The following is a 6604-nucleotide window of genomic DNA, read 5'->3' on the forward strand; positions in this document are numbered from 1 at the left end:
CCAGCTGTGACAACCAGAATGTCTCCAGCTATTGCCCCTTGTCCTCTTGAGAAAAGCCACTTTAGGGATGGGGTTGTGGCTCAGTAACAGAGTGCTTGCCTAGCATGCTTGAGGCACTGGGTTCGGTCTCCTGCACCACATAGAAATAAGCAAATAAAATAAAGGTAGTGTGTCCATCTACAACTAAAAAAGAAAGAAAAACCATCTTAGGCTGCAAACTGTCAGGCTCCAGTTAGGTCACATCAATTTCACCTTGATTTCCTTAACCATAAAGAAAAGGAAAACATAAATAAATATGTTCACCATGTGGCCTGTTGCCCTCTAAAACAACCTAAATTGTACTGCTCTGCGGTAGTTGAAATGTAAAGAAGTCTTGTGACCTTTCAAGGGTCCCAGAGGTATGGGGGAGTTTAGCTTAATACAGAGACTGCTAGATGGACAAAGAAGTTATTCTCACTAGTTGTGCACAGAGGGTTGATATCTGGTATGCCTGTGCACACACACACATAGATCTCCTGGCTCTGCCAGGGCCTCTGAGAGGCCTCAGAGTGATGATAGCACCCAGATTTTGGTTTCTAGCACCATTCTCTGATAAAAGGAACCCAGCTTTTAGTGGAGATAGTGATTCTAGTTGGGGCAGGACTATAAGATGAGCCTAGAAAATAAAAAAGCAGATGTGGCTGCACAACAAACAAGAATGAAGAGAACCTACAGAATGGGAGAAAACCCGTGGAATGAATCTGACATAACTTTGCTATGTGCAAATATGAATAAACCAGAGTGAATCTCACCATCATGTACATCCATAAGACTAGAGTTCTTACTTAGAATAAGATACATTCCACACTGTATAAATACATCAAAATGGTTTCCACTGTCATATATAACTAAAAAGAACAAATTTTTAAAAATTAAGAATGGGCTCGGGATGTGACTCGCTTAGCATGCACAGGGCGCTGGGTTTGATCTCAGCCCCACATAAAAATAAAATAAAGATGTTGTGTCCATTGAAAACTAAAAAATAAATTTTAAAAAATTCTCTCTCTCAAAAAAAAGAATGGGAGAAAATACTGTTCTGACAGAGGATTAATATCTAGAATAAATAACTCAAGACACTTAACCAAGAAACAACCCAATCAATACATGTACAATTGAGAAATACAAATGACCAATAAGTATATGAAAAAATATTAACATCGTTAATGGTTAGGGAAATGCAAGTCAAAATTACATTGAGATTTCATCTCACACCAGCCAGAATGGCAGTTATCAAGAATATAACTAAGGGTTGGGGTTGTGTCTCAGTGGTAGAGCACTTGCCTAGCATGTGCAAGGCCCTGGGTTCGATCCTCAGCACCACATAAAAATAAGTAAAGGTCTTGTGTCCAACTACAACCAAACTAAATAAAAAAATATTTTTTAAAAGAATATAATAAATGCTGGAGAGGATGTGGACAAAAGAACACTTTTGTTTACACTATTGGTGTGATTGCAAATTAGTACAATCATTATGGAAATCAATATGGAGGTTACTTCCTCAAAAGGCATGGAACCACCATATGACCCAATTAGACCATTTCTCGGTTAAGACACCACACTACATGACACATGCATATGCATGTTTATAGCAGTACAATTCACAATAGCCAAAATATGAAACCAGCCTAGGTGTCCATCACTGGATGAATGGATAAAGGTGTAAATATACATACACAATGGTTTTTATTCAGCCACAAAAACCAAAATTATATAATTTGCAGTAAAATGGATGGAACTTGAGACATTATGTTAAGCAAAATAAGCCATACTCAGATTGTATGTTTTCTCATGGAAACTGGAGAGGAAAAAGGAAAAGAAAGGTGTGGGGTGGGGATTTCCTGAAAATCAAAAAGAGATCAGTAGGATAGAGGAAAGGGACCCAGAGATGGGAGGAGGGAGTGGGGAAGTGTTGGGGAGGGATATTTGCCAAATTGTTATATTGTGTGCCTGTACAAATATGTACCAGCAGTCCCATCATTATGTGCAACTATAATGCACCAATTTAAAAAAATGTGGGAAGAAAAAGACACGGGAGCATTCAAAAGGACATAGGACCCAACTGACAGCTCCTGAGGGTCAAAGTGGAACAATTTGACCAACAAAGTAGTATTGGATTATAACCTAACATTATATAAAGTATCCATGAGTTTATAGAGATAGCAAATAATTAAATGAATACACAGGTAGAGGGGACAAATCTCTTGTACAGAATAACTCCAGATAATTCAGTCTTAACTAAAGGAGATGGAACAACTGATCTCTGAGATGCTCAGTGGACTTGCTTCCCAGGAGTAGAGGAGTACTAAAGAGGTGAGGTCTGCAGTGGAAAGTCAGGGAGCAGCAGCTCAGCCAGGGATGAAGTCCAGTAACGTGACAGTGTGCATCCTGGGAACCATGCCATGAGAAGATGCTTCCCCTTGTTGTCTTCCTCCCTGAAGCCATCACCCCTACTAATGGTGATCTGACCATCAGACAACCCAAATGGAAAGACATTATACAAAATACCTGAGTAGGACTCTTCAAAATGGTCATGGTCTTCAAAAACGAGGAAGCCTCAGGGCAGCCTAAGGAGACTCAGTAAGCATATTCCTGTGGGATCTGGGACAGGAAAAGGGTGTTAGATGAGAACCAGTGACCTCTGCCCGACGCGTGGAGCCCAGGCAGTCACTCACCCATATTGTTCCGTCAGTGGCAGCTGTGCATATGGCAAAGTATTGGGGAAGAAATACAGTGGGGACAAAAGCTCTGGGTTGGCACCGAAATTTCTCTGTAAACATCAAAGTTTTAAAAGAACTTTGATTTACATGTGTAATATATATGTCCACATATATAACAGTTACAGCCCAGCCCTCCTGAGCTAATGGGCAGGCCTCAAGTCTTCCAGGTAAGATGGGCACCACAGAGAACCGTAAACCTGGGCTGCATGTCACAACCTCCTCTGCTTGCCCACTGGCCCAATGCCCTTGACCCCCAAGAGCAGGTCAGGGGATAGGAGAGCAGGAGCCAGGGGAGGCTGGGGCACCCATGATCCATGGGAAGGACCAGATGAAGGCCCCTCTGAGCATATAGTGGGGACTCTGAGGGCCAAAGCGGCGGGATAGCCATATGGGAGACAGCTATGCCACTGCCTCCATGTTTTTGGTGTTTGTACAAGGAGTGCACACAGGTAGTGTGAACACAAATGTGAAGAAGCAGCGCTGTGGCTGCTTGGGTGAGAGGACTGTCCCTCCTTTGGGTAGGGATGTTGGATATGCTGCCCAGGGAAGTGTTGCTGTCTAGGAGGCACCTGGAGCATCAGCTGGAGCTGGGGTTGCATCAGGAAGTCAGAGGGGCTGGGCACTGAGTCCTGGTTAGGGGCACGGGAAGTGGAAGTGGGGGTGGCCCAGAACCTGCGTGATGCTTGTGCGTGCACTACTGGACATTATAGGGGAGCCTGCCTCTGAAAGGAGAACTGCAGGGCAAAAAACATGCCTGGTCTGCTGCGGGCTGCCTGGCAGTGCCTACCCCACCAGCTCCAGGTTCTCTCTGGGCCCAGCCCTCCTGGCTGTTGGCAGTGTTTTCTACAAGTTGAAGAAAACCCAAAGTGCGCTCTGGCAGAAGGAATTCAAAGGGGTCCCCATCTGCCCCCAAACACCTCCCCACCTCCTCTGAAACTTCGCTTTCTCAAAAGGCAGGGTGTTCCTGTAATCCAAGGTGAACCTGGGCCAGCACCACCCTCTCAAAAAGAAAATGTGCCCGTGTGCCAGGCATTCACACACACCTGCTAGCGGGAGCCATCTGCGGCCTGTTCCTTCACACCTAGTGGGGACAACTGGGCCTGAGTTCAGCCAGGGATGCGGGGAGGTTCTTGGCTTGCTGCCAGGGTCAGAGGGTAAGTGGGGGGAGCTGGGCAGGGCCCATTGTGGGGGAGTGGGTGGGAGTGAGGACACCCCCTCCTCAGCTGTCCTGAGCCTCCGCCTTCCTCTAGGCAGAGTCCCAGCAAGGCCAGAGGAGGGGCCAGGACAAAGCCCCAGTGCCATTACATTGGCCCACCCCTTCCCACAGACCATCCCATTGGCCCCTTATGACATAGGCAAGGGCAAGATGGACCTTCCTTTGTTCTTTGTGTGTGTGTGTGTGTGTGTGAGAGAGAGAGAGGGAGAGAGGGAGAGAGAGAGAGAGGGAGAGAGATACTGGGGTTGAACACACGGCCTCATGAGTGCTAAGCAAGCACTCTACCACCGAGCTATGTCCCCAGCCCCTGGGCCTTTGGCATTTAGGGCTCATGCCTGAGACTGGCTGCAGCTCAGTGCACAGCAGGGACAAAACAGGGAGTTGCAGGGAGGGGTTCCTGGACGAAGAGGTCTGTGAGGAGTGAGAAGATGGCATCCAGGAGGCCAGGCAGAAGGGAAGCAGGCCCCCTGAGGCCATGACCCTGCAGAGCTGCCTTCACCCCAGCTCAGGGTTGCACAGGGGCCATAAGCCATTCAAGTTTTTCTCAGACAAGTGATGCAACTCAAGTTGCATTCTGGAAAATTCTAAATGATTGTTTGAGGCCCCAAGTGGAAATCAAGAGATAAGCAGGGGTGGGGTTGTCCTGAAAGGTGACAGCACCAGGACCAGGGAGGAGGGGAGGGAGGGGAAGAAAGCCCAAGCTGCCCTGGCCCTGTTAGAGGAGCAGGGGAAAGCCAGGAGGCAGCACTGGGGGCAGCCTGTGACAGGAAGGCGTCTCCTCCCAGTGCTCTGCACCCCCTTGTAAAGCCCTAAAGTGAGAGAGCTTGACCAGCCCCTGGCAGCATCTCCGCTCCCATCCAGCCCCATTCCTGCTACCCCACCTTGCGCCCCTGACTTGCCCTGTCTCACTGGGTTAGACGTGTCACTGTCCTCAGCCGCAGCCCACATCCACGCTGCCGAGCGCCCTTTCTGCATGGGTGACTCACCAGAATTAATGCCCATTTGATTTTTACTATCAATTATGCCTCACATAGTTCCTGCACTGCGGGTGGAGGTTCTCCTCAGGAGAGGCTGGAGCCCGCTCCCAGGCCACTCAACCCGGGAAGCGCTGAGTCATGGCCTCTCCCACGCGCAGGCTGGCGGCATAGGCAGCTGCCTAGACCATGGGGCAGGTGCTTAATGGATGCATCCCCCGAATCCACTAATGGGAGCTGCTCACCTCACTGGAGAGGAGGAGGGGAGGAAGCAGAGAGAGCATATGTTCATGTACCATTTGACTATGGAAGACTGTGTTGTGGAAGGTAAAAAACCATCACTCTAAAGATGGAAGCTTCCCCCCTTCCCTTCTTCCTTCAAATGTTTATTGACTGTGCAGGTGAGAAAGTGAGACAGTGTGAATACAACAGTGAGCCAAACGGGACAGGTCTCCACCCCATAGCCTAACCAGGAGACGGTTGGTCAGACAATTAAAACACTCTGCTCAAGGGAGCAGAGCTGAGAACGCCAGGGGCCCAAGGCATAGGGCAGTGTATACAGTGTGTGCAGAGACCCTGAGGAGGATGCAGGGAGGAGGTGAGAGAGGAACAGCTGGCAGGAGCCAGGCTTGCGAGTGCCCCCTGGGGAGAAAGGCATGGGGTAGGGGACAGCCCCATGTTATGGATGAAGAAATGGGCTGGAGAGAGCAAGAGCTCCTGAAGTCACCTCTGGTTTTGCCCTGGGGGACCAGTGAAGGGAGGGGTTCTCTGCCAGGAGAACCTGGCACTGGACTGCAAGGTGGGAGACTTAACGTTACTGTTGTGTGAGGAGACAGGGCTGGGAGGGGGCAGCGAGAAGGGTTGCCATGTGTCCCTCTTTCTCTCCACCAGCAATGAAACCAGAGGCTGCACTGTTACAATCCGACAAAACCAGGCTTGGGACCAGTCCCAGGCCCCAAGTGGACTCAACCTGCAACAGGTCTCAGTCATTTGCTTTTTTGTTTTTTGTTGTTTTTTTAATAGAACAAGACTTTGACTTTTTATTACTCAAAGAAGCTTCATTTTTTATTTAGCTTTCTGACTCTGTGCTTGTTCCTTCAACACTTTCACAATGAATTTCTGTTCTTCAAAAAGGAGAGCACGCTTGATCCTGTCACAAACACACTCAGCACGCATGGAGCCACTACAGGCCCTGCTGATGTGTTTTTTTGTTTTAGACAATCTCAGAAGGACTTAGGCCTCACAGCATGAACTCCGAAGTCTGCCAGGGCACACACCACATACAGAGTTTGGTACTTTCCCAAACTTCTTTGTATAAGGGTACACGAATCTATTACTGGGATTTGAGACAGCCAAGTCTGCTAGAGGCTGTACTGTAGAAAAGCCCAAGACGGCATGGCAAACGCTGGGCCATCTGAGGGCCTCCAGATGCCATACCCTGAAGAGATGTTTTGCTTTGCTTTTAACATCTAAAGCTAAAAAGAAATCAATGTTTACTTGGGGGGAAAAAGCCACCAAAAAACTTACTAGCATCTTAGATCAGGCAGACTCATGCTCATCTGTTTCCCAAAGGCTTGAATTAGAACCAAAGCCCACAAACAACCTCACGACTCTCTGGCAGACCCGCAGTACTCTGTGCAGCCACCTGAATGCTTGGA

General features: G+C 48.2%; 1 pseudogene; it reads right to left on the bottom strand.

The window, feature by feature from the left end:
- Window positions 1-6011: 6011 nt before the first annotated feature.
- On the bottom strand, window positions 6012-6360 carry LOC143394476 (large ribosomal subunit protein eL34 pseudogene; annotated as a pseudogene).
- Window positions 6361-6604: the final 244 nt, after the last annotated feature.

This window comes from Callospermophilus lateralis, chromosome 3 (genome assembly GCF_048772815.1).
Source record: "Callospermophilus lateralis isolate mCalLat2 chromosome 3, mCalLat2.hap1, whole genome shotgun sequence".
In the NCBI taxonomy this organism is placed as follows: domain Eukaryota; kingdom Metazoa; phylum Chordata; class Mammalia; order Rodentia; family Sciuridae; genus Callospermophilus; species Callospermophilus lateralis.